The sequence below is a fragment of the Saccostrea cucullata genome, unplaced genomic scaffold, assembly GCF_032062105.1.
Source record: "Saccostrea cucullata isolate Sc308-1 unplaced genomic scaffold, CSIRO_AGI_Scuc_v1 ctg352, whole genome shotgun sequence".
Classification (NCBI taxonomy): domain Eukaryota; kingdom Metazoa; phylum Mollusca; class Bivalvia; order Ostreida; family Ostreidae; genus Saccostrea; species Saccostrea cuccullata.
The window spans coordinates 115,536-143,377 of record NW_026926384.1 but is presented as its reverse complement, the minus strand read 5'-3'; the positions used below and the strand labels follow the sequence as shown (position 1 = coordinate 143,377).

The following is a 27,842-nucleotide window of genomic DNA, read 5'->3' as shown; positions in this document are numbered from 1 at the left end:
AAATATACCGGCGTGAAGCGTCGTAGTTTATAACCTTATGAATCTTTAAGATTTAAATTCATTTCTTAAATGAATGCCATGTAAGGATTTGAAAAATGAATTTATGAAACGAAGACAATCAGTACCTCTATTAATCAATACGTTTACGTTATATCAAGTTTAGGTCTTTACTCACTATTTATTCAATCATTCCTTTACTTTGTAAAATTAATTAATATTTGTTAAAAATATATTTTATTAATTAAGATTAACATTTGTACAATATGATAATTTTTTTTTTTTGTGGGGGGGTGGGGTTCTGTCTCTGAAATGATAAACTAATATGATATATTTTTAATTACTTCAGTTACTAATATGATATATTTTTAATTACTTCAGTTAGAGAAAAGTTAACTTACGTTATTTCTTTTCAGCATAATAGTGGAAATATTTGCGCACCCGGAGGAGATGCGGGTAACTTTATTATGTATCCAAGCGCGACTAAGGGTAACCGCCCTAACAAAGATCATTTCTCCGAGTGTAGTAAGGGGAACATCACGTTAGTCTTTGACGCAGTAGTCAACGAGAGGAACGGGAAGTCCAACTGCTTTAAATGTTAGACAGACAGTGTTTTACTCTGCTTTATATTTTACAACATTTCACTTAGACCTCCGCACATCAGACAGTGTATTAATTTGTTTTATATTTTATTACCTTCCATCACCAGACAGTGTTTTACTCTGCTTTTCATTTTACAACAATTCACTTAGACCTCCGCACATCAGACAGTGTATTAATTTGTTTTATATTTTATTACCTTCCATCACCAGACAGTGTTTTACTCTGCTTTTCATTTTACAACATTTCACTTAGACCTCCGCACATCAGACAGTGTATTAATCTGTTTTATATTTCATTACCTTCCATCACCAGACAGTGTTTTACTCTGCTTTATATTTTACAACATTTCACTTAGACCTCCGCACATCAGACAGTGTATTAATCTGTTTTATATTTCATTACCTTCCATCACCAGACAGTGTTTTACTCTGCTTTATATTTTACAACATTTCACTTAGACCTCCGCACATTAGACAGTGTATTAATCTGTTTTATATTTTATTACCTTCCATCACCAGAGTGTTTTACTCTGCTTTATATTTTACAACATTTCATTTAGACCTCCGCACATCAGACAGTGTATTAATCTGTTTTATATTTTATTACCTTCCAACACCAGACAGTGTTTTACTCTGCTTTATATTTTACAACATTTCACTTAGACCTCCGCACATCAGACAGTGTATTAATCTGTTTTATATTTTATTACCTTCAATCACCAGATAGTGTTTTACTCTGCTTTATATTTTACAACATTTCACTTAGACCTCCGCACATCAGACAGTGTATTAATCTGTTTTATATTTCATTACCTTCCATCACCAGACAGTGTTTTACTCTGCTTTATATTTTACAACATTTCACTTAGACCTCCGCACATCAGACAGTGTATTAATCTGTTTTATATTTTATTACCTTCCATCACCAGACAGTGTTTTACTCTGCTTTATATTTTAGAACATTTCACTTAGACCTCCGCACATCAGATAGTGTATAATTAATCATTTTTATATTTTATTACCTTCCATCACCAGACAGTGTTTTACTCTGCTTTATATTTTAGAACATTTTACTTAGACCTCCGCACATCAGACAGTGTATTAATTTGTTTTATATTTTATTACCTTCCATCACCAGACAGTGTTTTACTCTGCTTTATATTTTACAACATTTCACTTAGACCTCCGCACATCAGACGGTGTATTAATCTGTTTTATATTTTATTACCTTCCATCACCAGACAGTGTTTTACTCTGCTTTTCATTTTAGAACATTTCACCTAGACCTCCGCACATCAGACTATGTATTACTCTGTTCATTTTTTATGACATATCACATAGATCTAAACCCGTCAGACAGTGTTTTACTCTTTTTATATTTTAAGACATTTCATCTAGACCTCCGCCCCTCAGACAGTGTTTTACTGCTTTTTATATTTTATGACCTTTCACCTGGACCTCCGCCCCTCAGACTGTGTTTTACTCTGTCTTATATTTGAGGACATGTGACCTAGACCTTCACCCCTTAGACAGTGTATTCACAGCTGATCACAAATCTCGTCATTCTGCCGGGTCAGAGGAACCTGTCGATACCTCCTTCATATACGATGGCCAAGTACGAGGTATTTATTGAATGTGTGTTTGGGATTTGATTCAACCATTACTTTATCGTAAGGTTTCCATGTGTTTTCTTTTACATAAAACAAACCAAAGCATACTGTATGTCTATTTACAATAACGGATTTCATATTTCATTGCTGACAACAAATCATTTAAAATATACACGGAACGGACGTATTTATAGTGCTCATTGTTTTGAAAAATAAATTATTGATTCAATCAAAAGGATTGCAATAAATTTCTAACAACTAAGCCTGTCTTTCTATACTTAGTGATGACGCTGGATTTTTAAAACATCATTTAATGTAACGTACATTAATAATATAACACATTGTTATTTTATACTATTTTTATTTCATGGAGCTTCAGACAGCAGTGTTTACGGCGCTGTATTACGCGATATATCTCAGAGCTATATTTATATAATGTTTATTTCAGGGCTATATTTATATAATGTTTATTTCAGGGTTATATTCATATAATGTTTATTTCTAGGAGCTTTGTATTACGCGGTATATTTCAGGGCTATATTTGTATAATGTTTATTTATAGGTGCTCCACACTGCTGCGTTCACGGCGCCGTATTACGTGGCATATTTCGGGGCACCATCACGCTGTCACCTGAGGAAATCTATTTCATCGAGCCAGTGTAACGTTGAATTTTGAACCGAGTTGAAAATTGACCCGGGGGTCATTTTTTAACGTTGAATACTGAGACCAAAGGTGTTGAATTTAGACCCTAATCCGTTGAAAACTGAGCCGGGTCGTGGAATTTTGATCATGAAACCGGTTCAAAATTCAACAGCATAAAAACACTTATTTATGATTGGGTTTTCACTACTGTGATTTAATTCATAGGTATGAGGCCCCGTTTTGGTATTTACTGCAAAAAGTAATATCCCCTATTTGAATAAGTGATATCACCTGTTCCAATAGATGATATCACCTATTTGATTTGAATTTGTGATATCACCAATTAGAAAAGGTGATATCACTTATTCGATTGGTGATATCGCCTATTAGATTGGGTGATATCACCTTTTCCCGTCGAACAGCTGTAGTTTTTTTTTTTTTTGCTTACAAATTAATTTATTTCACTTATATATCATGTATACAACAAGCAAATCGCAGAAAATGCATGAAAACTGGGTGGTCCGAATTTTCTTGGTTACAGTGAAGTACAATATATATATTAAAGGGAGAATTCATTAATGACTGTTGTAAGAAACTCAAATAGGTAATATCACCTTTTCGAATAGGTGATACCACTTATTCAAATAGGTGATAGCACCTATTTAACAAGAAAAGGTGATATCACCTTTTATTCTAAGTTCTTTGATTTAATCAAACTTGATCACATGATTAAGTATAAAACAGCATAAAGACTTGAGTTACTTTTTATAGAATCTGAAATGCATATTCACTTCATGTTTTTTTCTTGTGATCATATAGTTTACTATATTGCAGCAGTCATTTTAGAAATTTTCATTAAAGTGAGTGACACCCCCCCCCCCCTCCCTGCCTAGAGATAATTTTTTGTAAAACAGAAATAGTATTGATTTCTCAATTAAAGATAATACAGAGTATGACTTGATGTTTCTGAAAAAAATTACTACAACTTGTATTAATATTTTTTAATGTTCCGTAATTGATGAGACGTAACAATGCCTTAAAGTATTTAGGATCAAAATGTACTTTATATTAAAACATATTGGATATCTTTGTCAAAAATTGATACAAGACATAATCAATTAAATAAATTAGTATTCTGAATAACTAAATCCTCTATAATTACTCCATCAATGTATAAAACGAAACACATTTATCTAATATTAAATAGCAACAGCTTAATTTATGCTGATCTCTAGTCTCTAAGTCTTGAAGAAAGAAAACTTGTGCCTTATTCCCATTGTTTTCAATTATTTTTGTCAAACTATGTGATAAAATGATTTATATTCGATAATAATGTTAAACTTTACATTCCTATTTAATTGAGTTTACAACCAATTCTAGTTTAATTTGTCATATTTCCAAGAATGCAATCATTTCAATTATTGAAAAAGAATTTTAAAAAAACATCGCATAGGAGATCATAGAGATAAAATTATGTAATAAGAAGAGAAGTTTATCGAATAGGAATCGTATTTTTTTCAAATATAAATGATGGTTTTCGTGCCATTTTAACAATGTAGAATTTTTTTAAAATCGTTTGATCGATTAAAAAGAATAACGTTTGAACTATTTAAAAAAAACGTTTGTACGATTTAACAAATTGTTTTTACAATTAAATAAAAAGTTTGTACAATTTGATAAATCGTTTGTACAATTTATAAAATCGTTTGTACAATTTATATAATCGTACAAACAATTTTTTAAATCGTAATAACGTTTTCTTAAATCGTAAAAACGGTTTCCTAAATTGTTCAAACGATTTATAAAAAACGTACAAACTATTTTGATAAATCGTATGAACGATTTAATAAATTGTACAAACGATTTAACAAACTAATTGTACAAACGATTTATTAAATTGTACAAACGATTTATCAAATTGTACAAACGATTTATTAAATTGTACGAACGACTTATTAAATCGTACAAACGATTTTTTAAATCGTTCAAACGATTTTAAAAATTCTACATTAATTGTTAAAATGGCACGAATACGCCGTCGTACCTATTCGTTGTTTTCTATTTATTTATGGATGCCATGGATTTTGGAAAGTATTTTCAAAAATAAAGTTGCCATGCTTGAAGCAGTGGCGTAGTATCGTTTTTGAAAGTGGGGGTGGGGGGGGGGCAGCCGAGAAAAATTCTTTTTACTTACCTGAAAAAGTTGACAAGCAAAAAAAAAAAAAAAAAGAAAGAAAAACGGGGGCAGGTTGAAACTGCCCAAATTCGAAACTCCTATTTCGTGGGGGTGGGGTGGGGTGGGGGGTGGTGGGGATACAGGCTTTTTTCAGTGTCAACTACTTTCAGTACCAATTTTAATACTTCATTTTCGACACATCACTAAAACTGGGGGGGGGGGGGGGAACCAGGTTTTCAATTGACATTTGCTATAGTATAGGTTACAGGCGCGGATCCAGAAATTTTTTTCAGGGGGGGGGGGGTCCACCGAGTTCAAAAAAAATCCAATCCCATAAATTTCTTGACAAGCAAAAAAAAAAAAAAAAAAAAAAAAACTTAACTCGCCCAAACGTGGGGGGGGGTGTGAGTGAAAAACTTCTATTTCCTCAAATCTCTCACATTTCATACCCATTTCAAACATGTACATGTTCACCAGGGGGGGTCAGCGTTTTCCAGGGGGGGTCCAAGGTGACTTTTCTCATGCTTTAGTATATACATTTTTTAACCGTGGAAATTCCAGGGGGGGTCCTGACCCCCCCCCCCGACCCCCCCCCCTCTAGATCCGCGCATGGTTAAGGTTTAGAAAAAAAGTGGGGGACCGGTCCTCCCTGCCCCCCCCCCCTGTTGCTACGCCCCTGCGAAGATAACTGAAATCATGCACTGATCAAAATGTACATATATACACGGGGTGATACATGTACTGTATGTTTATTTCTATTATTCTTGAAAAGTGAAAAAATTGAAACCGAAATATAAATAAAGTGATACTGATAAATCCCGTAAAACAACTTCCCAGCTAAAAAAAATGTTCAAACTTTGAGGTGGGGTCAATATTCAACAGGGTCAATTTTCAACTTGTTGACGTCATCAGGTGTAAGAAAAAAAATTATCAAGCTGTTGAAAAATGACCCCGGGTATAAATTCAACGACGTTTAGTCTCAATATTCAACGTTGAAAAATGACCCCGGTTCAATATTCAACGTTGAAAAATGACCCCCGGGTCAATTTTCAACTAGGGTCAATATTCAACGTTACACCGGCGGACCGGTACTTCCCGAATTCTGTCCGTCCTTTAGAATTTCACTCCATTATATACAGGGAGGATCATATGAACCTTGACCCCTACAGTTAAACTGTAGGCCGTTTTTTTTCATGTTCTTATACACACAGGAAAGAGGCCATATATAAGCGGTATATTATGATACACTATGGCCGATACAATAAACTTGTCATCGAGTGTAGTTTGTAAAATTGAGTTGGGTGCTGTTTGACGTTTTTTATGCTGGAGGTTGCTCCATTGTTTATACACTGAACTGACGCTGTCATGGAGAACACGGTAGATGTGACCGGTCGGCAAGGAATGCTCCCTCCTTCATGGCACATGATCCCACTTATGATGTTTTGGAGGTCCGCGTTTGCTTTGTTCCTATTTTGTATTGTTTTGTGGACTTTTGATCTTGATTGATGGATTGATTGAATAATGTTTAACGTCCCTCTCCAGAATATTTCACTGATATGGAGACGTCAGCATTGCTGTTGAAGGGCTGCAAATTTAGGCCTATGCTCGGAACTCAGGGCCATTGAGCAGGGAGGGATCTTTATTGTGCCACACATGCTGTGACACGGGGCCTCGGTTTATACGGTCTCATCCGAAGAACAGCCCCATTTAGTCGCCTTTTACGACAAGCAAGGGGGTACTGAGGACCTATTCTAACCCGGATCCCCACGGGGCCTTTTGATCTTGAATGCTGTTTGTTTTCCCCATATGTTTTACTCTCCTCCTTTTATATGTAGCATTTTCATTATTACTTATATATTTTTTTATTATCTCAAAAGAAGAGAATGTTTTTAATAATTCATATTTTTTTTTCAATTCATGATAGTAGGTAACTGGCAAATAAGTCGATATTCCTAACAATAAGATACTTTAGTAAACAATTTCATTTCTATTATTTTAACCAGAGTTTGCGATAGCTTAAAGTTTTTACTAAAGAGAATCAAAGTATTTTTGTATGGAAGAAATATATGGAGATAACAAACAGTATTCAATTTCAAAAGTCCTTTTGATAAACCTCCTAATTATCAGAAATGTGATCAGTTGTTATGAACGAGTGAACACCCCCTGTCTGCTTCAGAATAATTTTTTTACGTATATATTTTTTTTCCAATTCAAGAATGTACATTTTTTTTGCTACTGAATAGAAAAAAAGAATAAAATTCAAAGTTATCTTTGTTTTCATTGCGTTTAAGGGAGTTAACGCTTTGAGATTGCAAAGCATTCTTTAGCGAAATTTCATAGTGAATCATTAAATTTGCATTTTTATTATGTTTTCTTATGGTACGCCGGTCGTCTTACAATTTTTCAATTATCTGGATTATCTCAGCATTTTGTATTTACCCTCTATGCGATTTCTGATATAAACTTTTGTTCATTATCTTAACATTTTTCATTTATGGAAGATATCATTTATTTAATATTCTCAGACACAAACGTGCCAACACCGGACATGATGGGAGTTGTGGACTGGACAAATATCAGGACTGGATGTCAGAAAAAAGTTATACAGACGAAAAATTATATGTAAGTCAGATGATTATACAAACGGAAATATATTTGATTCCGGAATATACAAGTAAAACAATTTAATTATAATAGAAGTATTACAAGAGAGCAAATTAAAGTCGGTAAAGTGACTGTGCACATCCAATTCACTACGTAAAAACTGTGATGTTTTTTTAATTATACATGGCCTTTAATTTTTTATGTCTTGTCTCTGTAATTTTCTTACTGTAGAGCGATGTCAATGGTCACTATAGGTCACGTGACATGTAAAGCCGGGATTCCAATAGTAAACCCCACCGTACAAAGAGAGCTCCCGCGGGGAGCAGTTGTTATTCCAAACCTGAGCGGACGTGTAATCTGTATCTAAGAGCAGATCCTGTGTTGTTTAACGCCACAAGAAAAAAATGGGGTGAGTAGCTATAGTGACACTTGTAACATTTATATATGTAATTACGCTATTGGGCGCTAGCAATAAAGCATATGAAAATAACAAACAGTATTCAAGATCAGACCATAAAACAATACAAAATAAGAGCATATGAGAAAAGTAAGCCAGCATTTGACTCAATCATAAATTGTATTTGCTGACAAGATCATAGTATCGTCCTTTGAACTTACGAATTGACGACTTTAAACAAGACTGTTGATGTTCTTCTTTCATTACGTGTTTTTCTCAATAAACCTCGTTGCTCTTGGGTATCGAATAAAATGAGATATACTCCGTATGCAGTTGTTCAAGATATTTCCTCCATAAGTAAGGGAAGTTGAATGTATCCGTTAGCTATTTTCTTCAGTGTTTAATTATTCAAAAGATAACACCGATTTGCTGTAAATCTCACCAATTCTCTTTTCTAAAGTTAACATTGATTGACTGTTAATATACTGTAAATGTCGTTTCTGTTTACTCAGTAAATAACTGTTTTACTGTTAATATAAATGAGTTCTTTCTCTATAAATCACTGTTTAACTGTGAATGTAACTGTTATTTCTCTATAAATCATTGTTTTACTGAAAATGTCTTTTTTCTATAGAACATTTTTTTCTATATAAATAATTTTCTCTATAAATCATTGTTTTACTGAAAATGTCTTTTTTCTATAGAACATTTTTTTCTATATAAATAATTTTTCTCTATAAATCATTGTTCTACTGTCGATGTTAAAGCTGTTTCTTTAAACTTCATTGTTTTACTGTCAATATTGATGATTTTTCTCTATTATTCATTCTTTTACTATTAATATAAATTATTTTGTTTTACTGTCAATATAAATGTTATTTCTATGTAACTCAGGATGTAGCTGCGGCTAAGGATGAAATCCTTGCTTTATTCTCTAACCACGTGTCCGCAATTAACCAGATATACAGTTCTACTAAGTTTAAGACGTTTTGGGGTCAGATTCCAGGGACGCCATGTTTTGAAGGAATGAATTTCAGGATTCAGAGAACTACGGTAAGATGCAAATGTACAAATATCAGGAATATGTTACGGTTAATTGTGGTATGTACCCGCTAAACTGTAGAGACACCTGAAACATGTTGTAACTTATTTCGTACAAAAATTTGTATTTTTCTTAAATTTGTGACAATTAACATAGAACAAATAGATAAAAAAAAATTGTTCATACATCTGGAAGATGTTAACAATTTACAAACACCTTTGATGCTTTATATTTCAGAATTTACAAATAAATTTATTATTTCAGTCAAAGTTTTATAGATACTAAGAATATTACATTTTTCATTTTATAAATTTCTAGAAATTTAAAATTTTCATTTCTATGGACATTAAGATTTCATTATTGAACACCAAATAATGACGGACTAATCTCTATAGTGTACTACGTATCTACGAACATTTCCCCGCAAGCACTTTATAGCTGGGTACAAGTTTCTCTAAAGTTAACGTTAATAATATCAAGATGTAATATTTTAATAAGAAAAAAAATATTCTATGAGATTTAAGGAAATATAAAATAGAAGGACTTTGGCAATAGATTGAAGTTTAAAAAAAGTTCGTAAAGTGCGTAAAAATGTGTGATTGCAGGAAAAGGTTATATGCGTGATTTTGCGTTAGAAATAGGAAATGCGTTTAAATGCATGACTGTTGTAAATGGAGTTAAGATTTAATAATCTAATACCAGATAATGACAGACCAGTCCTTACAATGTACCACGTATCTTCGAACATAAAAATTAAATTCTTTATCACCAGATAATGACGGAAGAATCTCTAAAGTGTACGACCTATCTACGGACGAACGCGCTGAGCTTTTGTAACCCGAATATCGACGTCAGTAATTTCCTGAACCTGAACTCTCTGGACAATCCCGATCCCTTCTGCCTGGCCTTCGCCTTTACCTATCAGGACTTCTCTGGAGGAACCCTAGGTCTGGCGTCGGTAGGATCCCCAACAGGTATGTTTATATTATTCCACTAATTGATACATTTACCTATCGGGACTTCTCTTTAGGGACCCTAGGTCTGGCTTGGGTGGGATCCTCCACATTGATACTTTTACTTATCGGGACTTCTCTGGAGGGACCCTAGGTCTGACCTTGGTGAGATCCCCCACATTGATATTTTTACTTATCGGGACTTCTCTGGAGGGACCCTAGGTCTGGCCTGGGTGGGATGCCCCACATTGATACTTTTACCTATCGGGACTTCTCTGGAGGAACCCTAGGTCTGGCGTGGGTAGGATCCCCAACAGGTATGTTTATATTATTCCACTTATTGATACTTTTACCTATCGGGACTTCTCTGGAGGGACCCTAGGTCTGGCTTGGGTGGGATCCTCCACATTGATACTTTTACTTATCGGGACTTCTCTGGAGGGACCCTAGGTCTGGCCTTGGTGAGATCCCCCACATTGATATTTTCACTTATCGGGACTTCTCTGGAGGGACCCTAGGTTTGGTCTCGGTGGGATCCCCCACATTGATACTTTTACTTATCGAGACTTCTCTGGAGGGACCCTAGGTCTGGGCTGGGTGGGATCCCCCACAGTTATGTATTTTTATCTTAATGTTACTTTTCATAATTACATGTATTAATAGAAAAAAATATCCCAAGTACTTATAGTATGGATTCACTTTTTTTCTTTCACTTCATGATACCCTTTATTCTTCTTTGTACATGTAAAATAGACAGATATTCCAGGTGCTTATCGCAGGGATCAATTAACACACTGATGCTTACTGATCCATGGCAAATACTGTAAAAAAAAGATTGTTGAAGTCATTTAAAAAACTTGGAAATTCACTGTCCGTAAAATAACTACCTTTAGAGTAATTTTACTAGATATTGGGTATATTTACTGGATAAGTTTAGTAATCTGGAATTTATATGTAACTTTAACAGGATATCTAAGATATCCAAGAATCAATACGAACCCCACTCCAAATCTTACTAACTTAAACAGTAACCTGAACATTTACTTATCTAGACAATTACTTAAAGAAGCACACTAGTTAAATTCATTAGGTTTTTTTTTCAGTGCACTTTCATAACGTTTCCACAGGTCGGTGTCTGCTTTGTTCTAAATAATCAGAGTTGTAAGTATCAGATCTTTTTTTGTAATCTTCAAATTTATATAACGAATATATTGAAAATATTTTAATGTAGCTGCAGCGGGGGGTGTCTGTGAGCGCTATAAGACAGTGAGGGAGCAGGGACGATCTGTACAGAAGAGCCTAAACACCGGAATAGTTACACTTATCAACTACGCCCGCCGTGTTCCACCGAGAGTATCTCATCTAACATTCGCTCACGAAGTGGGACATAACTTTGGATCTCCGGTAAGTTTACCATGCTTAACCGAAGACACTTTCTGACACAGTGTTCATTAAACCTTGATAATGTATAATAATGCGCATCATATAGGGCTTTGAAACATGAATTTGAGGTTAGAGGACAAACAGAACTTCCATAAATCCAAGATTTTATCTTTATTTATTACATTTGTGTTCAGTTATACCTTCCCTTACTTTTTCCAATTTATCAACATTTGGTTGAGCATAATAGGTTTCATGGTTGTGGTTTTAATTTCATTAATTGTTATGCTATTTCTTTTCAGCATAATAGTGGAAATATTTGTGCGCCTGGAGGAGATGCCGGTAACTTTATCATGTATCCAAGCGCGACTAAGGGTAACCGCCCTAACAAAGATCATTTCTCCGAGTGTAGTAAGGGGAACATCACTTTAGTCTTAGATGCAGTAGTCAACGAGAGGAACGGAAAGTCCAACTGTTTTAAATGTTAGTATCACCTTATTTAGTTACTGTATAAATCAAAGACACTTCACCTTATAACGAAAGGAATGGGAAGTCCAACTGCTTTAAACGTTAGTATCACCTAATATAAAATAACTGAGTAAAGTCTCATCTTATCACTACTGTATATATCAGTCAATGAAGCCATTAAAAAAAGTGAGAAGTTTTATTTCTTTAAAATAATAAGTTCATCTCTTAATCGTTCTAATAAACTTACTTTTTTTTCATTTATTTCTTAAATTTTTACCGTGAATCATTAGATTTGAAAACATCTAAGTTAAGTGTCGACAAATAAAGAAACATACTTTAATTTAAACATAATTTAAATTAATTTAATTTAATTTAATTAATTAATTTAATTTAAAATAATTTAATTTAAACATAATTTAATTAATTAGATGGGATCTAATATTCGTCTGTCTTGTATAAAACAGGAATTTACATGAGTAAAATTCTTTTCAGCATCGGGCGCGGCATTCTGTGGTAATGGTATAGTAGAGTCGGGGGAGCAGTGTGATTGCGGATATAAGGATGAGTGTACAGACCAGTGCTGCCACACTCGAAGCAGCGACCCGAACGACAAACTGATGTGTACATACAGAAATCCCTCATTTAAATGCAGGTTAGACAATGATAATTTGTGTGTTAATTTTTAATTTGAATATCATACCTTACAAATTAGAAAAACATTATTTTAGGTTTAAAATTTGAAATTGGTTTAGGGAAACATCACTTTTGTATGTTCCAATGTTCATACTTTAAAGTTGTAATGTTCTTTGTAGAATAAAATTATACAAGTCTTGTATTCTTAACTTATTTTAACATACAATGGTTGAAAAAGAATATGGAGATAACGAACAGTATTCAATCTCAAAGTCCATTGAACAATATACAAAATAAGAACAGAGCAAACACACACCTCCAAGACATCAGAGTTGGGAGGAGTGAGCATTCCCTGCCGACCGGTCAAACCTGCCGTGTGCTCGTTGTCATGATCAGGAAATAACGGAAAAATCCGTCTGCAATTCAGTTCATGTATAAATAATGGACTTGAGACTGAGTTTTGTTTTGAAAAGCAATCATTTTTAAATACTGTTGAGCCATTAAAACTCGTGATGGACAATGTCATGCTTTGTTAAGAATTGACAGGTTGGTTTTGGAAAATGATTTGACTTACATCACTTATATTTACAAAATGAATTGAAGCTATAGAATATTTATTCCTGGAGAATGCTAACTCGTGGATGAAGAGTGAACAAAATCTCTGTTTATATATAGCCAACAAGAAATATATTTAACATTTATCATACAGTAAAGATTCCTGATTTTTTTTCAATATCTCCTGATCACTACAAGAAACACACAGCAGGGCATGCTCACCCCTCCATTGTACCAGATGGCCAACCTCTGATGATTTGGAGACCCGGGTTTGCTCTGCTCCTATTTTGTATTGTTTAATGGGCTTTGATATTGAAAACTGTTTGTAATCTCGATATCCTTCTTCACACAAAAAAGAATTTTGTATTCATTGTAGTCCAACAGAGGGCCCTTGCTGCACTGAGAGTTGTAATTATAAACCAGCTAATTCCTCTATCTGTCGAGCCTCCACTGATTGTAGTCTAGAAGAAAAATGCAAATATCCTTTTTTTCAAACAATAATTACTAGTTACACCTCAGCTACCTTTTCTGAAAAAGTACTTCCGAAAAACAGATTTTTTTTGGAATACTTGTAACAGTATTATTTATAATCAAAGACCAAAAAAACGAACTTACCCCCCAGAAATGTTTCAAATACTGTAAGCAAAAACATTAAAAATGTGGCCAAAGAGAAATGAGGAAGTAAGCCATGCTATTACATTTACAATGTAATAGAATATTATTGTAAAAGTATACTGGTTGTGAAATTTACTATTCCTAGTCAGGAAATATGATGAAAACGACGAATATATAAGATCAACAGTCCTCTGAGGCAATACCAATCTAGAGCAAAAGATGTGAATGCATGTTGCTTAAAAGAGTGCATCTAAGGGCTATTTTTCTTTTTTTATTCATACAGTCTTTGAAAAAAAAAACTTTAAATAAATATGAAATCGTGATACATTTACCTCTTAGAAAGTATTGTTTTAAGAATCAAACAAAATTGAAAGTTATAATCAACACTTCTTAACCTGTATACTGGAACTAGCGCAGAGTGTCCAGTTTCTGAAAATAAAGCTGACATGACCTACTGCAATGGCAACACTCAAGTCTGCATAAACGGGGTAAGATTTTATGCATTACTTTTAAGAATTTCGCCCCTAGGCTTGAGTAGAGAGAAGCTCCTTTTAGCTCTACTTGTCAGAGACCAGAAGAACTTATGCGATAGTAATGCATCCGGCGTCCGTCCGTCAGTCTGTCTGTCCGTCTGTCTGTGAACAATTTTTCAAAATGCTACTCCTCCTGCAATTTTAGTCTGATTTCAATATAACTTGGCACACAAAAAGACTACAATAAGATACATAAAATAGTGCATCGGTTTTTGATTTTAATAAAAGGTGTTGCCATGGTCACTAAAAATTGGATTTTCTAGGATATTTCTTTAAAATGCTACTCCTTCTACAGTTTTGGTTTGATTTCAATATTACTTGGCACAAGAATAGACTACATTAAGATGCATTAAATGGTGCATCGGATTTTTATTTAGATGAACGGTTTGTAATGGTTACCAAAATATAACTTTCTGATAAATTCCTTTAAATTGCTACTCATTTCTACAGTTTTGGTCTGATTTCAATATAAGTTATCACACAAATAGACTACACTAAGATACATAATTCTGTGCATCAGTTTTTGATCAGTACAAACCAGTAGAGCTACAGTCTCGACAGAGACTTCTGGTTTATTAGAGTAATACGCTATTATTCTGTAGGTTTGTGAGGGTTCTCTTTGTAAACGAATAGGTTATAACGATACGTCATCACCTGATCCATGGATCTCGTCATGGGATGAATGCTACATCAGCATGTTGGGTTCCCTCTCCGTAGTACAAAAAGAAAAAAAAACTATGCTACTTAGCTTGCAAATTAGGTTTGTATTATTAAATTATTTTTTTAACTTGATTTATTCAGTTAGGCAATCAAATATGGGATTTACCATTTTCAACAAATGCAATACTTGTTTACAGCTTGATTACAGCTTGTTTAACTTGAAAACTGTTCGTTATATCCATATCCTTCTTACAGATCATTCATGCATATTTAAATTTTCTCGTATATTTTCAGTTTAAGTGGCATAAAATCCTCATTCATACAATTCTAACAGCTTCATTAATTAATTTACCTAACTAGATCATTTCAGTGAAAGCAAAATTTTTATGACTAAATTGAATATCATGAAAATTTAATATTTTTTTCCTTTCTTAAGGTGATTCGAACGTGACGAAATCAAATCTACCGCGCAACTCGAACTGCTGAAAATAGGCTGATCACTGCTGATGTCGTGATACTCATTATTACGTCTCATTTTGTTATAAAAGTAATTTAATGGACCACAAGCAACGATTGATAGACAAATAAAGTAATTTTCAATAGAATTCTGATAAAATCATTCAACATTGGCTTTTCGAGTCTTCTTCCGACATTAGGAATTTACGAAAATTACCTGGCCGTTTTCCGCCACCATGTTGACAGAGAGACAGTCTCTTTTATTTTCAAAGAAAAAACACTTTATTCGGTTGTTTTTGTATCCAAGAAGTGTACCGAACTATTCTGTTTGGTGCCTTGCAACAACCGTTCAGGCGGTCTTATTTCTAGGTACAACATGCACAACAAGATCAAAATGTACCCCATGATTTTCAGGTAAATACAACAAAACGTTCCGTTCCGACCGAGACTTTTTGTTTACTATGTTTGGTACGCAATGTCTTCTAAGAAGACACAATTTATTTACATCATGATAAAAGGTTAGCTTATCGAGTAAATGCAGAAGTATAATCTGATCTATGTATGCTTTTGTCTCATCTCGAAAATGAAGGGAAAAAAATTCACATGGCTGCTATGGGCAGTGCATAGAATGAGTCAATGACACCATTGATGCAGTGAGTTCTTATTCTCTTGATAAAGATATTTTGTACTTGTCCTTTAAAACAATATTGAATTTATTCACACAAATGAGAAAATAGCAAAAAAATCATGCACATTTCATGATTTGTCATTGATTGACTGAAAAAAATAGCTCCCATGTTTATAATTTTTAAAATATGAGTTGATGTCTTTCCTACAAACTTGATGCAATGACACACAGTGTAAAATAACATGATTAAAAGTCTTTTTAAAAAAAAAAAAAAAAAAAAAAAAAAAACACCTGACCAATCATTATATTATATGTATTCTCATGTTATGAAACATTATTGAGGACACTGATTCTAAGTTCTTGTTTACAGCACACCTTCATTTATTAGTTTTTGTTTGGAAGTAATTTATAAAAAGGAAGGTCTAAAATTTTCAGAGAAGTCTATAAAATTCACATGTAAGTTGAATACTGTTAGATTAGTGATTTGTTTTCTCGATAGGTTTTTTAATAACCGCCAAAGGAACAGACTGGAGTTTCCATCAGTAAGCAGTCAAAATGTACAACCTGAATCAACACTTTGCAGTAACTGTATAATCCCTTTGATCCAGATGTGCTAAAAGACAACTGTGATGCTGAAACCATCTGGCTGGGTATGAAAAAACTATAATTCTAAATTGATAAAAATTTCAAATTTTAAAAACGTAAACTTGCTAAAATAATTATAGTACATGTCAGACTGATAAAATGTACATATTACTGTATACCGGGAAATTTCGCCCTGTTTTATTGTCGCCCCTTTCACCCTGACCTCGGTTGGGCGAATTCAAAGAATACAGCGTATTTTAACTCCCTGTATCATCTACAAAATTAATGTAATTCAAAATCCTTTGTATTATCCTTAGGGTAAGTTTAAAATAATGAAAGAGCCATGCCAAATCTAGAAAATGAATGTTAAACTCTTCAATTTGAGAGTGAATTTTGATTTTCCCATATGATGTTGCACAGTATTCAAGGTTTGTGACATAAACATAAAATTGAAAAAAAATTTAATATTTACCTTTTGAGCTTACTGTCAATGTAATTTTGTATTATATGCCCCAAATTCTATGCATTTCATAGCCTAAATACAAGCAGAATGTAAATATTATTTTGTAGGTATCATGCTATTTTTATTTCATTGGAACTATTACTATTAGAATATCAATAATCAGTCAGTAATAGGTAATTTATAATAGATGTTACATTATTACATGTGTATTCAGTGTCCACCTATTAATAAGGCTGTAACTGAACTAAAGTTTTTTTTTTCAGGCTAAGAATCACATCTGTGTTGAATTTGGTCACATGTCAACATGACTGAGGTGTTTACAGTCAAGCTGCAATGAAAGACTTAGGCTAATTGTTCATCAGAATTTTACCAATTGAAAGCCACAGAAAGTCAAGATTGAAGTTGGAAAAATAAAGGGAAGAAGCATTTGTGTCAGAACCGCCCATAAGATTTAAAGCACTTTTGTATGAAAAGACCTGCTGCAAACATGTAAATGATATACTTTTTGAGGAACTTTTGTCATACTAAATCCGTCTTTTTTCCATTCAGTGTGCCCATTTATGTTATTCCTAAGTTTAAGCTTGCAAAAGTTAAGCAATGATACATTATACATATATTACATGGCTTCAAGGGCAGCATACCAAAATATTTGCCCCTCGGTGACAGGAAAGCCCTGGAGTGTTATGTTGCCCGATGCCAAAGGCAAACACTTCTGGGCTTTCCTGTCACAGAGGGGCAAATATTCTGGTATTAATGCCCGAGAATTAAGCCATGTTATATATGGTATACAACATTTTTAATCATTGAATCCTAATCGATCATCGAACATATTTATTGAACACTAGGCCTAGGTAAACATGTACGTTGAGTATAATTCAGAAATATTCCGTCCTGTTTCATGGCAGAGAGTTTTAAGTATACTGACAAGTTGATAACCTGTGTTGTATTTAAGGATTTTTTTCTCCTCAATTAAATTATTTAATTCATCTAAATTTAAATAAACAAATCACAGATGTTGTCCCGACTTTTTAATTTTAGCAGAAATTTTTATGTTTGCTTAGCAACTGCCTCTGTAAATTTTGAACCTGACATATTTAATACGCAGAATGATTGCACGCCAGGGAACATAGATGTGTTCGGGAGGGCAATATAACTGTATCCGGCATGATTAAGCAGTTTTTCTGGGCATATTGATAAAAATAATATATTTGTCATATAATGGGAAAACTTCTTCAAAAATGTTATATAAGTGTTTTGTCATTTTTGTCATTTGTTTTTCTAGATTTTTAAAAAAATCTTAAAAATTCCTTTCGTGTATGTGTGTGTGTGTGTGTTCAAAAAGAGGAAATTTGGATTGAAAACCGTTGATCTTATTCTTCATTTACTGAAATTGGGTCATATGTATATCACTATGTTCCATATTCCAATATGATATATAATATTCTAAATGGCAGGAAAAGGTCAGTCCATGGATATGTATTTTTTATACCCCACTCCGAAGGAGAGGGGGTATACTGTATTACCATTGTGTGTCTATCTGTCTTTCTGTGTCCATCCGAAACAAATTTTCGTCGCAGTTTTCTCAGCAACTACTCATCGTAGATGCTTGAAATTTTAAAACAATCTTCTCTGAGGCATGCCATATGATGGGATACATTTTAGCTCAAATCCTATGTCAACTTCCTGTTTGTCTGTGCATCTGACCGTTTCATACGTAACAAATTTTCGTCCCAGTTTTCTCCGCAACTACTCATTGTAGATGCTTGAAATTTTAACACAATCTTTTCTAAGGTATGCCATATGTTTAGCTACATTTTTTTCGAATCAGATATCAACTTCCTGTTTGTCTGTGCATCTGTCTGTTTCACACATAACAAATTTTCGTCGCAGTTTTCTCATAAGCTATTCATAGCGGATGCTTGAAATTTTATTACACTCTTTGTTGAGGCATGCCATTTGGTGGGATTAATTTTGATATGAATCTGATGTCAACTTCATATATTTCTGTGCATCTGCCTGTAATTGAACTTGTGTATATTAACATGATAGTGCTTATTTACATCGGAGCGGGGTATAACTAGTGAGCATTGGCTCACAGATTTCTTGTTTTTATTAAGGCAAACATTTTACATTATTGATTTGTTATTTTAAAAATTCAGAGGAAATTCGGATTAGTAATGTGCACTTTTTTCACCTGAACTGTGCAAATATTATTTGAACTGTGTTATTTTCTAAATTAGGTATACATATAAAATCTTTAAAAAATTATAAAAAATTTTGTATCATGATATTGTGTTATATGTTTAATTCGCCAAGAATAAATTTAAAAATTAGGTTAAAAAAAGAGCATAGGAAATTGGGAAATTAAATGTAAATTTTAAAATTCTTTAAATTTTATTTTATTTTTTCTTCAAAAGTATTTTTTAAAGTTTTTTTTAACATATTTTATTAAATAAATTGACATTGATTAATTTTGATTAAGTTGTATAGCCACAATTGCCAATATATGTATTTCGGGGTAATTTTTAAAAATAGACCAGAGGAAATTCGGAATACAATATCTTTTTATTTGACTCATTACCATACCAATTTCTCCCCTCTGTTACTTAGCTATATATCTCTTATTCAAAATAAAGTTTAGAAAATAAATATCCAATTACTTTTAGTGTGTTTTTATAACCATTTTTGTTGTCAAGGTTAAGAAAAAATAGGGAATTTTTAAGACGACAGAGGAAATTCAGGCTGTCGTAGAATGTTGTTGGAATGTACTATCTATGTGTAAAAATGACAAGATGATGTTGATCTGTTACCCTTTTTTATACATGAAAATAAATAAATTCTGATGATAATTTGTAAGTTTTTTAATACTTTTTTTTACTGGTAGTGGGATTTTTTTCACAGATTTTACATTTTCAAACAAGGGCATATTCAGAGGTTGTTGCCATGGAAACGAGCGCATTGACATATAAATTTTTTTATGATTCTTAAACCACAAAATTGTCCTTTTTCCGAAGGTAACCATCTTTTAAAATTCCAATTACTTTTACGACAGGTTCGAATCACCTTAAAGATGGCAACGACACCTGTCATGTGTCAGACGACGACTCGGAAATTCCAGAAGCATTCAGTAAATTAGTTCAAGACCTAAAGCGTTTGCGAAAAGATAGTTCACCCATTTCAGTGGCTTCAGGTAAGAATGTCCTTTTTATATATAAAGATACAACAAAAAAACTGAAACAATTGCCTCATACTTAGACATTTTGCTACAGAAAGACATGCATGTCAATCTAACTGCTAAACTTCATGATGACTGAGGTGACCTCAAGTAGTATATTACCAACTTCCACCTTTTAAGTAATTACATGAATTATTCAGTTTGTCAGTATTCAATATTCACTTTTTATGTCGATACAATATATATTAGTGAGCTGAGTTTGACACATCTGTTTCATATTTGGATATTTTACTTGAAAAAAGTTTTATGGTCGATACAATGACCTGGACAGCAAATACAATTTCTCCGTATTAGAATTTTTTGATGTCATGAAAAATTAAACAAGCAACAAAAATAAAACAAACGACACGATATAGTGTAAATAAAAGCTTGAATTAATTAATCTTTTCATTTATTTAGTATTAAGTCTTGTAAATATACAATACATGATAATATTCAAATATTAGGAAAAAGTCCTTCGTCAATATGACGTCATAAGCCTTGACATTACGCAGCACGTGATCCAGAGGACTAGATTCACTGGTTTAATAATTACTAAATGCTAATTTAAATATGAAATTGTCTCAATTTTTTAAACCTAATCATTAAATCTAAAAGAAAACAATTTAACAATACTCGAGACTATTTTGGAGTAAGTTTTATATTTTAAAGGCACACACTGTTACAATTATCAGTGCTATTGCATTGTATTTTATATATTCAAGGCACATCCTGTCACAACTATCAAAGCTACTATGAAGTTATTCGTACATTTTAGACACACCCTATAATAACTATCAAGGCTACTATGACGTAATATGTTCATTTTTTTAAATTTTGTAACAACTATCAAGGCTATTTTGACGTAATTGTACATTTTAAGCACACCCTGTAACAACTATCTCGGCTATTGTGACGTAATTTGTACATTTAAGGCACACCCTGTAACATCTTTCAAGGCTACTGTGACGTAATTTGTACATTTTAGGCACACCCTGTAACAATTATTAGGACTATTGTGACTTAATTTGTACATTTTATGCACACCCTGTATTTTATAATTAGGGCTATTGTGACGTAATTTGTACATTTTAAGCACACCTTGTAACAACTATCAGGGCTATTGTGACGTTTTCCACAGATGTAGAGGTGTGGATAACGAAGGACCTCTAGAACGACTGAAAAATTTGATCTTTGGAGAAGAAACTCTCACCACAATCAGAAACTGGATCATTGTATGTATTAAGCTTTAATTCTTGTGATTGAATGTAATATCAGGGATATAATTTTTATTTTGGTCATTATTGACAGGGTCATAATTGTGTTTATTTTTACACGAACGATGGTGGGGTGTGATGATTATTGTTGTTCGGGTTTGAAATTCCGTTTATTTTTACAGGAACACTGTTTGGGTTAAATGCTACATGTAATTGTGGTTGGGATCGTGATTCTGTTCATATTTACATGAGGTAGCTAAGGGTGCAAAACACAGTTTTATATATGACGTTATCAGGACGTTACTTGGTGAGGGACATGCAAAACTGACCCCTATAAAAAAATAAAATGGAGGCTTGTTACATAGACTTCTGCATATCAATGGAAAGATAAAATTGTGAATTTTGTAAATATCCAACTATAATACATTCATCAATTACTACTAGGGGGTATTTGACACCTGAAATAAGGGGGATATTGGGTTGTTTACCCATCCATTTTCAGTGCACCTATGCATTTTTAACCCCCCTGTTCAACAAAAACAGAAAAGAATCAGACAAAATAAGTTGCATGCATTTCACAGAACAAGTCCTAAGGTTTTCTTTTAGTGTGCTTTCAGGGTACATTTTCCACCTCATGAAAGAGCTACATTACCTGCTAATTGACTCATGCAATTCTGCACATGTGAAAACCGGATGTTTTGGGAGTTATCTCCCCTTATTAAAAAGTCTCATAATTTTTTTTTTCTAAAAATGAATGCACATTTTTTTCTTTAAATATTAAGATAAGATTCTACTTTATGTGAATAAAAACAAAAAAGATGCAGTTTTCATCTAGACTCCTATAAATAGCAGGAAAATCCCTACCCAGCATGCTTCTCTCTGGGAAAAACCCCCTGGATTTTATACGAAACTGTGTTTAGCTACCTTAAAGGAAATAATTTTTTTTTGCAATTCATTTTTTTGTATTTAGGTGCAAAGAGGACAGATGTCCAAACGTTTTGGTGCATAAATTGTTTAATTTGGTCCAGAAATGGGCAAGTTATTGTAAATTTAGTATTACATGTCTACGACATTAGTCGACGCATAAAACAGGACTTCGAAGAGAAATTCAAACCTAACCGAATCAGCTCACACAATAATTTTATTTTTCTTCAATTTAAAAAACACAAAGTATGAAATATACAGTATTTGAATATCAATAAAATGTTACATTAAAAATTTTTTGAAAAGCTGCCAAACAATTTTTACAGATATTGCTAGTTTCTGTATAAACAAGGGGGGGGGGGTCTAATTGGAAATAGTCACTGTCTTAAATCAGAAGATTGCCTAAAACATCTGGATGGTGTCACCCTAACTAGATACTCAATAGGTCTATGTCACATGTATATCTATACAAAAGATACAAATTCTCATTTGCGATCAATTAAATTGAAGGTCATGACCTTGCGAAGCTTCCATTTTTGACATGACGACACACTTTGATGTCACAATGCTGTTGCGTCATAATGTAAAATAACAACTTTAGCCCCTGAATCCTTTTCATATGTATAAATTCTATGGAACATGTATCTAATAGGCATTATGCCTTACACAGTGTCAACCTGAGATTTATATTGTATGGTTTACTACATGATTTAAAAGAAATAAAGCAATTTCCTATGAACTTACAGGCAAATAAATGTGGGAAATGTCATCAAATGCTACTCCTTAAGGGTGCAAAACACAGTTTTATATATGACGTTATCAGGACGTTACTTGGTGAGGGACATGCAAAACTGACCCCTATAAAAAAATAAAATGGAGGCTTGTTACATAGACTTCTGCATATCAATGGAAAGATAAAATTGTGAATTTTGTAAATATCCAACTATAATACATACATCAATTACTACTAGGGGGTATTTGACACCTGAAATAAGGGGGATATTGGGTTGTTTACCCATCCATTTTCAGTGCACCTATGCATTTTTAACCCCCCTGTTCAACAAAAACAGAAAAGAATCAGACAAAATAAGTTGCATGCATTTCACAGAACAAGTCCTAAGGTTTTCTTTTAGTGTGCTTTCAGGGTACATTTTCCACCTCATGAAAGAGCTACATTACCTGCTAATTGACTCATGCAATTCTGCACATGTGAAAACCGGATGTTTTGGGAGTTATCTCCCCTTATTAAAAAGTCTCATAATTTTTTTTTTCTAAAAATGAATGCACATTTTTTTCTTTAAATATTAAGATAAGATTCTACTTTATGTGAATAAAAACAAAAAAGATGCAGTTTTCATCTAGACTCCTATAAATAGCAGGAAAATCCCTACCCAGCATGCTTCTCTCTGGGAAAAACCCCCTGGATTTTATACGAAACTGTGTTTAGCTACCTTAAAGGAAATAATTTTTTTTTGCAATTCATTTTTTTGTATTTAGGTGCAAAGAGGACAGATGTCCAAACGTTTTGGTGCATAAATTGTTTAATTTGGTCCAGAAATGGGCAAGTTATTGTAAATTTAGTATTACATGTCTACGACATTAGTCGACGCATAAAACAGGACTTCGAAGAGAAATTCAAACCTAACCGAATCAGCTCACACAATAATTTTATTTTTCTTCAATTTAAAAAACACAAAGTATGAAATATACAGTATTTGAATATCAATAAAATGTTACATTAAAAATTTTTTGAAAAGCTGCTAAACAATTTTTACAGATATTGCTAGTTTCTGTATAAACAAGGGGGGGGGGGGGTCTAATTGGAAATAGTCACTGTCTTAAATCAGAAGATTGCCTAAAACATCTGGATGGTGTCACCCTAACTAGATACTCAATAGGTCTATGTCACATGTATATCTATACAAAAGATACAAATTCTCATTTGCGATCAATTAAATTGAAGGTCATGACCTTGCGAAGCTTCCATTTTTGACATGACGACACACTTTGATGTCACAATGCTGTTGCGTCATAATGTAAAATAACAACTTTAGCCCCTGAATCCTTTTCATATGTATAAATTCTATGGAACATGTATCTAATAGGCATTATGCCTTACACAGTGTCAACCTGAGATTTATATTGTATGGTTTACTACATGATTTAAAAGAAATAAAGCAATTTTCTATGAACTTACAGGCAAATAAATGTGGGAAATGTCATCAAATGCTACTCCTTAAGGGTGCAAAACACAGTTTTATATATGACGTTATCAGGACGTTACTTGGTGAGGGACATGCAAAACTGACCCCTATAAAAAAATAAAATGGAGGCTTGTTACATAGACTTCTGCATATCAATGGAAAGATAAAATTGTGAATTTTGTAAATATCCAACTATAATACATACATCAATTACTACTAGGGGGTATTTGACACCTGAAATAAGGGGGATATTGGGTTGTTTACCCATCCATTTTCAGTGCACCTATGCATTTTTAACCCCCCTGTTCAACAAAAACAGAAAAAATCAGACAAAATAAGTTGCATGCATTTCACAGAACAAGTCCTAAGGTTTTCTTTTAGTGTGCTTTCAGGGTACATTTTCCACCTCATGAAAGAGCTACATTACCTGCTAATTGACTCATGCAATTCTGCACATGTGAAAACCGGATGTTTTGGGAGTTATCTCCCCTTATTAAAAAGTCTCATAATTTTTTTTTTCTAAAAATGAATGCACATTTTTTTCTTTAAATATTAAGATAAGATTCTACTTTATGTGAATAAAAACAAAAAAGATGCAGTTTTCATCTAGACTCCTATAAATAGCAGGAAAATCCCTACCCAGCATGCTTCTCTCTGGGAAAAACCCCCTGGATTTTATACGAAACTGTGTTTAGCTACCTAAACACGGTTTCGTATAAAATCCAGGTTTTTTTTTCCCAGAGAGAAGCATGCTGGGTAGGGATTTTGCTGCTATTTATAGGAGTTTAGATGAAATCTGCACATTTTTAGTTTTTATTCGCATAAAGTAGAGTCTTATCTTTATACTTAAAGAAAATAAATGTACATTAATTTTTAGAAAAAAAAATTGTTAGACTTTTTATTAGGGGTAGATAACTCCCAAAACATCCGGATTTCACATGTGCAGAATTGCAAGAGTCAGTTAGCAGGTAATGTAGCTCTTTCAAGAGGTAGAAAATGTACCTTAAATGCACACTAAAATAAAACCTTAGAACTTGTTCAGTGAAATGCATACAACTTATTTTGTCTGATTTTTTCTGTTTTTTGTTGAGCAGGGGGGTTAAAATGCATAGGTGCACTGAAAAAGGATGCATAAACAACCCAATATCCCCTATATTTAAGGTGTCAAATACCCCCTAGTAGTAATTGATGTATGTATTATAGTTGGATATTTACAAAATTCACAATTTTATTTTATCTTTCCACTGATATGCCTTTGTTATTGTCTATGTAACAAGCCTCCATTTTATTTTTTATAGGGGTCAGTTTTGCTTGTCCCTCACAAAATAACGTCCTGATAACGTCATGCATAAAAATGTGTTTTGCACCCTGAACACTAGTGGAGCGTGATGCTTATTGTAGTCGGTTTCGTGATTCTGTTTATTTTTACAGGAACACCGATGGGGTGTAAAAATAATTATAGTCGGAATCGTGATTCTGTTATTTTTTTTTACAGGAACACTGGTGGGGTGTAATGCTTATTGTAGTCGGCGTCGTGATTGTGATGGGCGTCTTTATCAAAGTTTGCTCTAAAAATACACCAAGTGAAGACCCAAACCTAAAGAAATTTAGAAAAAAGGTGTGTAAATAAGTATCAGTGATCACAACACGAAGGTTTCAAAGAAATCATACAGAACAAAAATAAGATGTTATGAAAAAACTACATAAGTAACAAATGCGTTCCAAGAAAAGTAATGAAACCTTAACATCAAATCTATTACTGCTAGCATGGAAAAGTTTATAATAGTTAAAATCAAAAGACAACAATTTATTTATAAAAATGTATTCTTTTAAAAAATAAAAAAAGTGTTTTATTAAAATTTCAGAATAATAAGGAAAGAGGGCCGGTAAAAAATCCTGGACCTTATTACATAGAAGGAAATAAGAAAGGGAAGGAGAATAGACGGGGAGAAATGGGGAATAACAAACGAAATATGGAAATGGGGAAAGTCTAGATAAATGTCAAGACATTTACAGTAAAACACAGATATAGCACACATGTGCAGTAAATTATCTCAGAAGAGGCCTGAATTTTGTCTTATTATCAAATTATTTTGATAACATAAGATAAGATTATGTATAGCTAATTGCACTGTGCCATCACCTGTTTATTATTTGTTATAACCGTGTTTTACTGTAAAATGTTTCTTTCGGAGAAAAAGAAAAATAATTGCTGTGAAAATGTGCCAAATTAATACTTTTTCAAGTTACTTTTTCTGCATGTACATCTAACTTAATGTTAAAAGTCATGCTCATTTTGTACTTAATGCCAAATTTTGGTCAAATAGTTTGATTTCTTGTTTTGTGACTTAAATATTTGCCCTCAAAATGCATGTTCCTACGGTTTGATTGTAATTTGCCTGTGTTTTTTTGTCAATAATTTAGTGCTTTTGGTATGTAAATTTGTATTATCATAATAGAAAATGCAATACAATGTTGCCGAGCAATTATGACCATACGATTTCATTTGCTATTTAATATTATATTACCTTGAAAATAGATGCATAGGCGTCGGAACCGGGGGAGCTAGGGGGGGCTTAGCCCCCCCCCCCACTTTTTTTTCCCAATTTATACTTAGTATAGACATTGAACATATCGGCGTAAGTTTAGCCCCCCCCCCCCCCCCCACTTTCCATAGATACGTCTTAGTATAGGTTAAAGTTAGTAAATGTGTTGGTGTTTGGAAGAAAATTTCTTGGTACTAGACTTCGAACCTTGCCCCCCCCTCCCCCCCCCAACGAAATAGGATTTTCGTGTTTGGGAAATACACATTTCCTTTTTTTTTTTTTTTTTTTTTTTGCTTGTCAGGTTTTTTTAGAGGTACAAAAAAATTTTTCTTACACTTAGCCCCCCCACTTTCAATTTGCTTCCGACGCCAATGAGATGGACATATTTATGTCATGAGTTTTATTTTATGAATTTGGCATAAAATGAGACATAAGTTCGGTTTATCTGAGATTAACTTTTTAGCGAATTATACAGCAAAAAGTATCAGAAACAGGAAAGATAAAGCATCTTATTTCAGCATACATGAATGATCCTTCTACCAAAAATCTGAACATAAGCATTTTAATGAGTTTGGTCGTTCCTTTCGCATGTAACCTCTGATTCAATAAAATCGTTTCTTGTTGCAGCGTGGAGATGATTTTACAATCCTGCTTGAAAAATATTTATGAGCATATTAACCACGATAGACAAAAATCTATTTCAAAATTATTTGATTAAAATAAAAGTAATTATATGT

The 27,842-nt window shown here is 33.1% G+C and overlaps 1 protein-coding gene and 1 pseudogene across 4 annotated transcripts in view; both read left to right on the top strand.

Moving 5' to 3' along the window:
* The window catches only part of LOC134271512 (fibroleukin-like), a 253,551-nt gene that overhangs the window by 117,401 nt on the left and 108,308 nt on the right, over positions 1-27,842 (top strand). The gene's annotated exons all lie outside the window — the stretch shown is intronic.
* LOC134271510 (disintegrin and metalloproteinase domain-containing protein 10 homolog) lies at positions 448-27,095 on the top strand (annotated as a pseudogene).